Genomic DNA, 13,591 nt, shown 5'->3' with positions numbered 1-13,591 from the left:
GTGGCCGTTTCCTGAGGGGAGAGAGAGGGAGCGCGCGCGGCGGCTCTTTTCTTTCGGGGGCTGCTTCCGGGGCGTGGTGCGCGCGTCGCCCGCCCGCTGCACGCCCGCCCAGTCCCCGGTGCGCGCCCGCTGCGCTCGAAGATCCGTCGCTTCCGAGTATAGCTCTACGTGGCGTGGGAGTGGCGCCAGAATTCAAACTAACAGCCGCAGTTGGAGGCGAGTCTACCGCCTGCCCCGGGCCAAATGCGCCCTGAACAGATTGGCCGGTTTGGGGCCGGGAGTGGGCTTGAGTTTTGTAGCGCAGGACGGCCTCAGCATTTGAGCATCTCGAAAAGTCGGGCTGACTTGGCGCGGCGGGAGTTGACGCCCAGCGGGCGCCGCAGGAGCTGGCGGGCACTGGTCTCCGCACTCACAGAAAGATAAATTGGCGTGCAGAAGTGCTTAGGTGAAAAAAGTATGTGAAAGCACTGCCTTTCTCCTGCGGTGCATGGCGAGAATACCGCGCCTCCGCGGGACAGCCGGCCCGCCGCGCCGCGCGCGGCCCAGTTGCGCCCCAGTGCGGGCGTCCGCGCCCTACCCGCCCCACCCCATCCCTGTTCTTCATTGTGCCAGGCGCTGCTGTTGCGTTACGTGGTCTGCGCTTAGAGTTCTCCCCGACGCAGCCAACCCGAGAGGTAAATACCCCGTTTGGTGGAGGAGAAAATTGAGTCCTAAAGCAGCTAAGTAATTTGTCTAAATTGACACAACTGAAAAGCTTTGCTATTTTTAATTTGTTTGGCCGAGTTCGTTATAATGAATGCGAGAGAAAATTTAGTTTGAGAAATATCCCAGAATACTATATACAAACGACTCTTAAAAAATTCAGTAGCCAAGATTGTATTAATATGTGTAAGTGAATACATGTGTATGCACACACAAGCACACATGACATTTGAACATTCTAGCATTTGAAAACTCAGGCCTTTATGGCACTCATTACTAATTATTATTTATGTCTGGGTTTGTTTATTGTCCTCCCCATGTCTAAGGAACACATGGTTTTGTGTCCACTTTTTATTATTCGGCCTTAGAACAGTGTTCTGTCCAGCATAAAGTAGGTTGTCTGTAACTATTGGTTGAATGAATAAATGAATATATGTGGTGGCCTTTTAGAAAATTAAAATGAAGACCAAATTGCAGCTTAAAGGATAACAGTGTAAATCAAATTTCTGTAACAGGAACCTAAGTGATGAAATATTTACTTGGCTAGGTATTACATAGATATTTTAACAGTATTTTGTAATGTAAATGTAAATTTACATGTTGGTCATAGTAAAAAAAACTAAAACAGTACAAAAGGATATAAAAAGCAAAAAGATCCTTTCCATATCACTGGGAATCTCCTCACTGTTAGCAGTAACCACTATTAACAGTTTTTGAAACTTTTGAATTGTATATGCATATACAAATATTTCTATGCAAATACAAATACATATTTTTTAATATTTTATATGTACAGGTAAGATCTGCATACTTTTCTGCAACTTTCTTGCCCCCTCATAAATCTAAACATTTTTTCATACCAGTACTTATAAATGAACTTATTCTTGTTTATAGCCTGCATAGTATTCAGTTGGATATATCATAATTTATTTCCTCAGTTTCCGGTTTTTCACTATTTCAAATTGTGCTGAAGTGAATTACAGATATATTATAGGGATCTTGTTGGAAGATCTGCAAGATCAATTTCTAAAGGTGAGTCAAAGGTTATGTGCACTTAAGTTTGTGATAGATACTGCTTAATTGTTTGTACCATCCTTCCACTACCACAAAATAGTCATGTTGTGACGATATATTGAAGAGTGCTTTGCTAATTGAAAAACATGCATATTACTTTATGGGATGGCAGTTATTACACAATCAAAATTGAAAACTATTTCTCCGTGTTATCTTTGAATCACTGCTGTGTTGAAGACCATCAAAAGCAGTACAAAACAGTAATTCCCTACCATGACTTATCAATTGAATTACTTGGAGAGCTAAAAAATATCAGATTTTTGGGCCCTAATGTGCAACAACCAAAGCAGAATCTCTAAAAATGGGACCCAGGGAACTTTTTTTTTTTTTTAATGAGAGAGACAACTGACAAGTGGGGGAGAGGGAGAGAAGAGGGAGAATCTTAAGCAGTCTCCATGCGGAGCATGAGCTTGATGTGGGGCTGAGTGCAGGGTCTCCATCCCGTCCCTGGAATCATGACCTGAGCCAAAATCAAGAGTTGGATGCTCAACCGACTGAGCCACCCAAGCACCCCAACCCAGGAAACATTTTTCAACAACCATATGAGCCAATGCTGTTCAACAGGAATATAACATGAACCACAAATGAGAATTGCATATGTAACTTTGAATATTATAGTAGCCACATTGTAAAAAATAAAAAGATTTGGATATAATTAATTCTAATGCATTTTATTTAACCCAATATAACTAAAATATTTTCATTTCAACATCTGATCAACACAAGTTATTGAGATATTTTCCATTCCTTTTTTGTACTCAGTCCTTGCAATCCAGTGTGTATTTTACAGTCACAGCATATCTCGGTTTGACTGTCCACATTTCAAGTGCCCCATTGCCATATGGTTAGTGGGTACTTTATTGGATGGCACAGGTCAATGGTGATTCATATACATATAGAAGTTTGAGAATCACTGTTTTAGGGTAAGTGTGGTACAGCATACCTGAAACATATTCCAGTCTTTAAAGAAAAAAAATTTTTTTCCATATTAGCTTTTGACTCCAACTAATAACTAACACATGCAATGCAAAATAAAATGAATCCAGAACTTGCTTATTGACAGCACTGCCCTCCAGTGAACATGAGTGATGACTGAAGCTGTTACACAACTCCTTCAAGGTGTTTATCTCTTCAAGAAACAGAAAAACAGTCAGGGATGAAGCCATCAGTCATTGCTCCTACACCTAAAACAGTCAAGCAAATTGCTACCAAATATTTGAAATGATTAAAGAAAGACCATATAAAGGTCAGAACTGAAATTTAAGTGTCCTTGAAGAAGGGATACAGGTGTGCTCTTTCAAAGGGGCACATGTACCCCAATGTTTATAGCAGCACTATCATCAATAGCCAAAGTATGGAAAGAGCCCAAATGTCCATCGATGGATGAATGGATAAAGAAGATGTGGTATATATATACAATGGAGTATTACTCAACAATCATAAAGAATGAAATCTTGCCATTTGCAACTACATGGATGGAACTAGAGGGTATTATGCTAAGTGAAATTAGTCAGAGAAAGACAAATATATGACTTCACTCATGAGGACTTTCAGATACAAAACAGATGAACATAAAGGAAGGGTAGCAAAAATAATATAAAAACAAGGAGGGGGACAAAACATGAGACTCTTAAATACAGAGAACAAACTGAGGGTTGCTGGAGGGATTGTGGGTGGGGGGATTGGCTAAATGGGTAAGAGGCATTAAGGAAGACACTTGTTGGGATGAGCACTGGGTGTTATACAAAGGGGATGAATCACTGGAATCTACTGAAATCATTACTGCATTATATGCTAACTAACTTGGATATAAATTTAAAAAATAAATAAATAAATAAAAGTATCCTTGAAGAACTTAACATGCTAAAAATAGTTCTCATATTCTTAACATACTTTTAGATGAGATTATCATTTTAATAATTTTTTGGAGGAAATATTCATTGAGCTTCTGGTGCATGCCGTGTGCTTCAAGGAAAGCTAATACAAATACACAGAAGTCCTTGTCCTTCCTGAAAGAGTTTATAGTTTAATAAGAAGTCTGTAAACTTAATTTTAGATATCTCTGCTTTAAAAATTAAAATCATTAAAGTCTTTTTGATGAGATCATAATGTGAACCAAATAGTGTTTTAGGAAGTGTTTGGAGGAAAGATTAAAAGCACAGTTTAGAAATTAGTGCAGTCATTTAGATGAGATATTGTGAAGGACACCACTATAATGTTGGCAATGGAAATGGAAGGCAGGGAAGAGAAGAACACAGAACTTATGTGGTGTCAAGTTCTTATGTGTATTAGATCATGTAATCTTCAAAACAATCCTGGTATGTATTTTTAACCTTGTATTAGAGGTAAAAAAAAAAAAAAAAAGAGGCATAGATATCTCAGTGAACTCACATTCTCAAGTCTTTCCCCGAATTCATAATGTCATGAGGGCATGATATTGCTGTGTTAAAGGAAGAAAAAGTAGGATGTGATGATGAAATGTGGGAGAAGAGAGAAAACAATGGAGCCCAGGCAGCCAAGAGAATGACAGCTCCATTGAGAGGAAGAGGTAAGTCAGAAGTTACTGATTTGGGAGAAGTGAAAAGAAGATTCATTTTTGCTTGTGCTAAATATGGGGTAGAACATTGAGTTCCATTTGTCCAGTGGATAATCAGAAATGTAGAAATGAAGCCCAAGAGAAAAGTCAGGGCTGGAGAAGGCTCATTGAGCAAATGAATGTAAAGAGGATGATTGAAGTTTTGTGCACAGACAAGTGTGGGAAGAAAAGAAAAAAAACACCAACAACAGTAGCCTAGAACCAGTACCATAGTGTAATCAGATATACTGCAGTAGACAGCTTTTGAAAACATTTCAATACACACAAAGATCTGGGTAGATAATTCATGAGAATAAAGTTCACTATTATAACTTTTTCTTAAATCATGGTAGAAGTATATATACCATATTAAATAGTGCAAGCATAATTATTCCAAAGCAGAAAAAAAAAATCAGACTTCCAATATTAGAATTAAAGAATCTTCTCTTAGTACAATGTTCTTTTGTTTTCCTAGTTTCTAAACTGAACTCGTCAGTAAATTCTAGGTTTGATGGCAGAACAGACAAATGTAATTTGAAGAAAATCTTGTGAAAACTCTGAAATAGTAAAGTGTTAAGTTCATGGAATAAAATTAAAGAACTTAAATGAGAGGAAAAGCCTTGTATATGTGGCAACATCAAGGACAGTTTGATACTTGAGTCCGAAGTTCAGAGGAGAGGTCAAGGCTTGAGTGTCTTTGGCATGAGTAAGATATTTAAAACATGACACTGAGGTCATCAGGGAAAGAGTATAAATAAAGAGGAGAAAGCCCAGGACAGAGCAGAGCATTGGTGCCCTGCTAACTTTAGGGTTTTAGTAGAGAAGGAAGTGACAGCAAAGGAAACCCGCCTAAGGGGAAAACTGGAAAGTGTGATATCTCTGAAAGAGGTAAACAGGGAGAGAGATTCATTTATTCATTTGGGATGCTCCTGAAAGGACAAGTACGATAACAGAAATAACCTTTGGGTTTGGCAACATGAAGATTAGTGGTGATCTTGTAAACATGGTCTCAGTGAAATAGTGATGATGAAGAGATGAAGATGAAGATAATGCCTTGGGCCTGGAACATTTGCTTTCACAAAGATAAGGAGTCCTGATAGCCTGCTGGGCATATGGACTTATCTGGGATTATCTTTCCTGATTCAGGATTTCATATGTCCCTCTTTGTTCTGCTTAAAGCATGTGCATCATAAGGCACCACACCAGCCCTACTGCAATATCTGTTTCTGGTGGGAAGGGAAGAGTGTTCTTCACCTGCTACATAAGAGGATTGAGTAGAGACTATCTCCCTGTGCCAACTTTGGGGCAAGATGCGCTGGCCATGATGGACTGATACTCAGTATTGAAGCTGATCTTGCTCTATCTCTGTGAATAAAGTATTATTCCATCCAGTGCCTGTGTGAGTCTTGTCTTTCTTGGCAGTGCCAATACCTGAAAACTCTTGCAGTAGGTTGACATCTTGCCACTGCTTTTCCTGGTGTTTGGTAACAGGTGTCAATTGCTCACAGTTTAGTGCAGTGAGCAAGGTCACCAACCATGTTAGTACATGATGCAGATGCATGGCGTTCCTCAGTCCAGCCATCCTAGAGTGATGTCAGCTTCCTGGGGGGAGGAGGGCCTGACTGAGATACTGTGCTGTCTCTGGATGAGTGGGAATAAGTGAAACGTAGGCAGTCTCCCTGTCATCAAGGATAAACTGGTGTGATGGATGAGGGCAGAAATCAAGAGGTGGGCCCTAAAAATATTGGGAAGTTAACCTGGCTTCTGGCCATCTTCATACTTCTACACTGTCCTCTAACTTCCACATGCCAGGAGCTGCAGATGACACCCAAGGGGGGTCAAAGGCCCCTGTGTAGGAAGCTCTGTTTGATCCGAGTTGCTTAAGAGCCCCAAGTAAGACTTGTTTTCACTAAATGCAAACCACCAATGATGTTGCTGAACATGAAACTGATCAAATGAGATCCTTTTTGGAGAGTGAAATACAAAAACTGAAAGATAGATTTGGGCAGAGGCCAGGGAATTCTCATGCAGCTTGGTTGGTGCCCCTGTTTGACAAGAAGGCCTTGCAGACCCAAATGTCCCAGGCTGGTGCAGTCGAAGCTAACCACTGACCTTTTGCTGCAATGCATTTTAAAAATCTACATTGAGTAGGGCAACCAACAGGACGAAGTGTGCATGTCACTCTTTTTTTTTGTTTTAATGTTTATTATTTTTGAGAGAGAGAGAGAGAGAGCAGGAGAGGGTGAGAGAGAGAGAGGGAGGCAGGATCTAAAGCGGGCCCTGTGCTGACAGCAGAGAGCTCAATGCAGGGCTTGATCTCACAAACTGTGAGATCATGACCTGAGCTGAAGTTGGACATTCAACTGGCTGAGCCACCTAGGTTCCCTTCAGTCCATGTCACTCTTGATCTAGATTGCAAGGAGTATGAGAACAATATTCTTAACTGTGAGGACTTCCCTAGGACTAAGACCCCCTGGAAAGCCATTCATAAAGCCACAACTACATTTCAGGTAAAAGCCATACCTGATTATGTGACCCTGTGGCTGGGTACATGGATGATGTATTGGAGGCCTTCATGCAACAGCACCATTCCCAGTGGAAGACCCCGCTATCACTGCTGTTGACCCTGAAATGACTGTGAGGGAAGCAATGGAAAAGCTCCACTGAAAAGTCTTGCTTGGGATAAAAACAAAATGATTTCAATGGTTTCCAACAACTTGGGCTGAACAGATAGAAAACAATCAAGGGGAAGCCATGCCCAGAGGGCCAAAAGGTGAATTCAAGAGATTACAAAGGGGGAAAAAGGAGAATAGGGTTGATCCGCAGAGCAATATGGCTTTGATTGGTAAAACTGGATAGATAAACGAAAGTAATGAGATTCCTACAGAAGACTTCCACCCATGCTATGTGGTAGAGAGAAGTCCCTCTAAATTGGGGGTTAAGGCCCTACTTCCATATTCCCATGTGATAGCCTGAGTGGTACAGGTCTCACTCAGACCTCCAAGCCATCCAAAACCAACAAGACTCAACAAACTCACTAGCTAAGGTGGTGATGAATAATTGAATAGCCTTGATTATCTGTTGGCAGAACAGTGAGGCATTTGTATTATTGCCAACTGTTGTAGACTCTGGGTCTGGAGTTCTGTCTTGTCCAGCAAGAAAATGGGATGCAGGATTTAAAAATGCGAGAGGCTAATGTCTGGGAGGAGACAAGAGCCCAGAGTAAGGGTCCTTGCTCCATTTTTATTAGGATAAGAAGGCTTAGAAACATGGTAATGGACGTGCACAAAGAGACAATGAAATCGTGAACATTAATTAACTCATGGGCATGAGGCAAAGGGGGTTTTGAAGATGTGTGGTGTTAGGGGTTTGGGTCAGTACAAAACAAAATCCTGGTTCCTGGTGAAGGTTGTTTACAGAGGACTTGAGGCCCCATGTCTGTTTACCTAAACTGGCCTAGGGGACAAGAAAGACAGCATGCTACCTCAGGGTCAACAAGGCTCCGCTCTGGGCACCCTCCCCCACCGCCCTATTTACGTGTTTACCTAATTTGGTCCTTCCTTCCTGTGAAACCAGCTTTCTGCTGTTGTACTAAGTTGGGGGGCATTTCTGCCCTGAATACCTAATCTTGTTTACCTCATTTTGGATGTTTTCATCCTGAGATACCCTGTTCTTATACCTTTGTCCTATACTGGGGGTCTTTGCACCATTTACCTAATCTTATTTACCTAGTCTTGTTTACCCAAACTTGGGGGTGTACATCCTGTGGCTTTCTAATTCTTTATGCCTTGTTAACCCATCTGGTGCAAGCTCAGGGAATTCCTAAGCTTATTCCCCACAGCCAACAACTCTTGTATATATATCAAGAATTCAGATAAGGCAAAAACTAAAGAACATCCATGCTCAGATGGGATGATTATTGACTGTCTACCTGCAGTACCCCACCAGACTCCTTAGTTGGTTTATTCCAAGCCCTTGGGTCTCCTAATTAGAGACTGTCCTCAAGCGTAGGCTTGATCATCATCCTGGGTCTGGTTCTCCTAATGATCCTGATGAAGTGCTATCTCAAAATGATAGGTCTCTGCAGGCAAACTGCATCTATATACATTGTTCAAGGGCCCCATTAGACCCAGCTCTATCTCTAAATTTGGGGCAAACAGTGGTCCTACCAGATTTTATGCACTTTATCTGCTATTTAAGCAGCTGAACAATGGTTGGTGGACTGTTGAACAATGGTGGACTGTTGGGAAAGGCAGTCATGCACAGTCTGTTGACCCTTGTGTGGCTGCATAACAGTTCTTTGGACCTGGTTCATTTCCTCACATGGAGATAAGGAGCCATCATACCCTGTGTTGGCATATAAAATTGTTTGGAAGTATCTTTCCTTATTCCAGATTTGATATGTACTTCTTTCCTCTGCTTAAAATGTGTGCATCATAGGGCACCTGGACAACCCCACTATTATATCTGTTCCTGGCAGGGAGAGATGGGGATCCTGCACTTGTATCACAGGAGGGGTATAGGTAGATCATCTCCTGGCTATAGTGATTGGTCTGCAGGTAGAAACAATCCAGTTTGAGCTAGGGAGAGTCAGATTTGTCTCATCCAATTGTGGAGAAAAAGTCCTATTACATTTGAACATAGAGGATGTGAAATCTGGGAGTGCTACAACCATCTCTCTTATTTTTTAAAAAGTTTATATATTTATTTTTTTTGAGATAGAGAACCAGCATGGGAGGGAAAGGGAGAGGGGTTGCAGAAGATCAGAAATGGACTCTGTGTTGACAGCAGTCTGATGTGGGGCTCAAATCCACGAGCCATGAGATCATGACCTGAGTCTAAGTCTGACACTTAACTGAATGAGCCACCCAGGAGCCCTGATGATCTCTCTTTAAAAAAAAAAAATGAAGTATAGCTGACACACAATGTTACATTAATTTGGGTGTACAACATAGTGATTCAACAAGTCTATACATTATACTATGCTCACTACAAATGTAGCTACCATCTGTCATCATACACTATTATAGTAACATTGACTGTAGCCTCTGTGCTGTTACCTTTCATCCTCATGACTTATTCATTCCATAACTGGAAGCCTGTACTTCCCATTCCACCCATTTGCCCGTCTCCCAACTTCCTCCCCTCTGGCAACTGTCACTTTATTCTCTGTATTTATGGTTCTGTTTCTGCTTTTTGTTTGTTCATTTATTTTGTTTTTTAGATTCCATATTATGAGTGAAATTGTGTGGTATTTGTCTTTCTCTGTCTGACTTATTTTACTTAACATAATACCCTGTAGGTCCATCCGTGTTGTCACAAATAGGAAGACCTCATTCTTTTTAACGGTTGAGTAATATTCCATTGTGTGTGTGTGTGTGTGTGTGTGTGTGTGTGTGTGTGTGTATCATATTTTCTTTATCCATTCGTCTATTGATGGACACTTGGTTTGCTTCCATATCTTGACTATTGTAAATAATGCTGCAATAAACTGGAGTGCATATATTTTTTTTGATTTAGAGTTTTTGTTTTCTTTGGGTAAATACCTAGTAGTGGAATTACAGGACCGTATGGTATTTCTATTTTTAATTTTTTGAGGATCCGCCACACTGTTTTCCACAGTGGCTGCACCAATTTACATTCTCACTAACAGTGCATGAGTGCTCCTTTTTCTCCACATCCTGCCGCAACCATCTTTTTGACCACAAGAGGAGAACCTCTCTGAGAATTAAGTCAACACACAGAAGGGAAAAGAGTAGAGCTGAATTGAGGGGCAGAGAGAATTGGGTTGTAGGAATATCATTTGAACATGATTGATTTCTGTAGCACTGGAGGTTAGCCATTCCTCAGTCAAATCAGGTTGTGTTCATTTATCTATTGCTGCATAATAAACCACCCCAAACTCAGTGCTTACAACAAAAACATTTACTATTTCTCATGATTCTGTGGGTTGACTGGGGAGTTTTTCTGAATGGGCTTACTCATGCTGAGGTGATCTGCTGAGGGCAAGGCTCAGCTGGGACATCCAAGACAGCTGGGCATCTCTTCCCACATGGTATTTCATTCTGGGCATCTTCATGGCCTAGACATATCAGGGCAGTATTCCAAGAATTTGCCTATTAACTTTTTGCTTGTATTATGTATGCTGATGTTTCTCTTGTTCGTATCAAGTCATATGGCCAAGCCCAAGGTCAATATGGAAGGGGTGGTGAACAAGCATGTGGATACTGAGAGATGTGAATACTGAGAGGTGTGATTTGCCCGGGCCATTACTGTAACAATCCATGACAACCTACTTCTACTAATTCTTAAATTCCTTGAAGCTCCTTCATGGACCAAAGAAGATTTTTTTTTATCTCATTAAAAAAAAATCTGCCAAAAAAAATTTTTTTTGTTATGCAAACTATCTTACATTTCTCACTCTAGAGCCACGCTTCAACCTTCTCCACCTACTTTATGCTCTGGGAAGCTGACCTAAATTGATTCCATCAATGAATCCCGTGTCCTCTGGTTTCCCATTGGTTTGGGCCAATAGGGAACGCGAGCAGGAGATCAGAGGGAAGAGAGAGTAGCTGTTAGCCTCCACTAAAGGGATAGCTTCTTTTAAAGTGTCGCACTTCACCGTTCTCTTTCTTCCCTTGTCCCTTCAGACCTAAGAGTAATAAAGCTCAACTAGGCCCAGGATACTGTTCTTTTTGGTTTTCCTACATCTTGCCATCTTGTTAAACTTACTGAACTTTTCTTAGATTTTCCATATGTTTTCTGTTGGGACCCTGAATAATATTTACGTATAAAATCCTGGTTTAATTAAGTAGGATTAAGTATATTTAAATGTATACATGTACTCATGTGTATAATAAAAGATATTCTAGTCTTGTCAACTTTGCCAGAGTGAATTAATATTTTGGTTTCTGCATACCAGCTTGACTTGGTGGCTAGTCTCTCTCTCTCTCTCTCTCTCTCTTTTACCTTATTCTCCGAGATAATGTAACACTGTTTAAATGAAAGCTGTCTTACAATGCATCTGTGAGAAGCACATTACAACTGCCCATTCTACTATAGTTCCTCACAAATACATTATAGTTAGTATTAAATAAGATGTTCAGATAATTCTTAAGCCCTGTTTATAATGGCTGCAAACAAATGATTGCCTGGAAACTGATTGGAAAATCTTATAATAACTGAATTTCATACCTTGTCAGTAAATGTATACAATTGCTCTTAGTTATCATTTTAGGATAACTTCAGGGACATAAAGTCCTAGAATCATAAATTTTCTAAGTCAGGTTTGTAAGATGTTATATCAACCCTTTTACCCTTTAGCTTTATAATCATAACATGTGTTATGTATTTTAAACTCTGGTTTTAGAGAATTTAATGATTCTTTAAATGATAAATAGCTAGGTGGCAAAAAACTAGTATAGATTTCTTAAAGATATATCAAAAGGATGTAATCATAGCTGTGTTTTGTATCCTGTTAAAGTAATTTCTCAGCATACTACTAAGTTTTGCCAATTGTCTTTTATCATATAACCAATGTGATGATTGACTATATTTTGTAAGTACTTAAACTATTAAATATTAAATATCATGAATATCACAAATGGTTGAGCAATTAGAGTTGGGAATTGGTTACATCATGTGATGTACATGTTTACTTTGCTATCCTCACACTGTTACTTTCCTGTGATGTTCTGAATGTTCTGTGATGTTCTGTATTTCAGGTGTATGGAGGAACCTGAAATGCATATACTATTGCAGGGCAAGGCCATGGATCAAAAACCTTTATCTTAGAAACCTTATTTTTTATTTTATTTTTTCATTTAAAAATTTTAAAAAATGTTTTATTTGTTTTTGAGAGAGAGAGAGAGAGAGAGAGAGAGAGAGAGAGAGGAATGGATGGGGGAGGGGCAGAGAGAGAAGGAGACAGAATCTGAAGCTGGCTCCAAGCTCTAAGCTGTCAGCACAGAACCTGACACAGAGCTCAAACTCAGGAACCGAGATATCATGACCTGAGCTTAACCATTGAGCCACCCAGGTGCCCCTCGGAAATCTTATTTAATGGCCTGTCAGAGAAGGAATTTTCCTAACTCATATTGTGTAGGTAATTAGAACTTGTCAACTTTGTAAAATGATTATACAATGAGGGTATTGAATTGGAAGGATACTCAGAGTTTATTTCTGAGAGATATTTATGTATAAGAATAGAAAATGAAAGATAACCTTTGGGAAAGACACTTTGAAAATCAGCTTGAAAGAGTTCGATTAAATTCAAAGATTCATTAACCATGATATACATTATGAATAGACTATGTATATATTGCATGCTCTGAAGATAAAGATCTTCAACGCATACCTATCATTCTGATTAAGAATTAGCAGATATGCTTGAGCAATCTGAAATCTGGATTGAAAAACTAAAGAACAATAATATAAGCTATAACTTTTGGCAGTTCAAGGAAGCCATGTGGAGACAAATCTGATGGAGATATTTCTTAGAGTATTTCACACAATAAGAGCCAGTTTACTGGCTCAGTCTACAGTCATTCAGTAGAACAAAGATGTGTGATAATGCCAGTGAAGGTCACACTATATTTTTTAATATGTCAAGTTTTTGCCATATTTCAAGACCTGCACTTGTTGGGGACTTAGTTGAGAGTACTTTGGCTCATGATACCCAACAGAGAATATTTCTAAGGCCCTTGTCAAATATCAGTTGGGGGGCCGCCTTCGTAAAGTACAATGAATTAGTTTCATTTCCTCTGACTCTTAGATTCTAGATGCTGAGGAGGAGAAGAGAGGGCCAAGTTAGCTTTTGGTAAAAGAGTGAGGTGGGAGAGAAATACCTCTATTGTGCTGGTCCCTTGACTCCATTCTTGCCCCTTGTTCTCAGTTTTAGGAAAAATTGAATAATTCACACAAGCTCTTTATATGATACATCCTTTTAAAATCAGCTTTCAGATTTTTCCACTATTTGAAAGTTTTTCATTTTTCATCCTTTAAATTTTTGCATTAGAACCTTAAGTATAGATGTATCTATTGCTTCAAAATATTTGCAATAACCTAACATCTTCTCTTCTGTTTTACATAGCAAGTGATCTCTAAAGTAGATTCTCAAGTATTTACAACTGAAGTTCTCTTACACAGATAAATGGAAATTGCCCTGGCATTCAGGGGATATAATGGTTAATTTTATGTGTCAACTTGGCTGGGCCATAGTGCTGATATGTTTCATCAAAC

General features: G+C 39.7%; 1 long non-coding RNA gene across 1 annotated transcript; it reads left to right on the top strand.

The window, feature by feature from the left end:
- Window positions 1-7: 7 nt before the first annotated feature.
- LOC128315584 (uncharacterized) lies at window positions 8-5,991 on the top strand. Its single transcript, XR_008298487.1, has 3 exons — window positions 8-674; window positions 1,641-1,734; window positions 5,531-5,991. It is a non-coding gene; the product is annotated as an uncharacterized LOC128315584 (long non-coding RNA).
- Window positions 5,992-13,591: the final 7,600 nt, after the last annotated feature.

Source organism: Acinonyx jubatus, chromosome B2 (genome assembly GCF_027475565.1).
Source record: "Acinonyx jubatus isolate Ajub_Pintada_27869175 chromosome B2, VMU_Ajub_asm_v1.0, whole genome shotgun sequence".
NCBI lineage: Eukaryota > Metazoa > Chordata > Mammalia > Carnivora > Felidae > Acinonyx > Acinonyx jubatus.
This window is presented reverse-complemented; position numbering and strand designations above follow the sequence as displayed.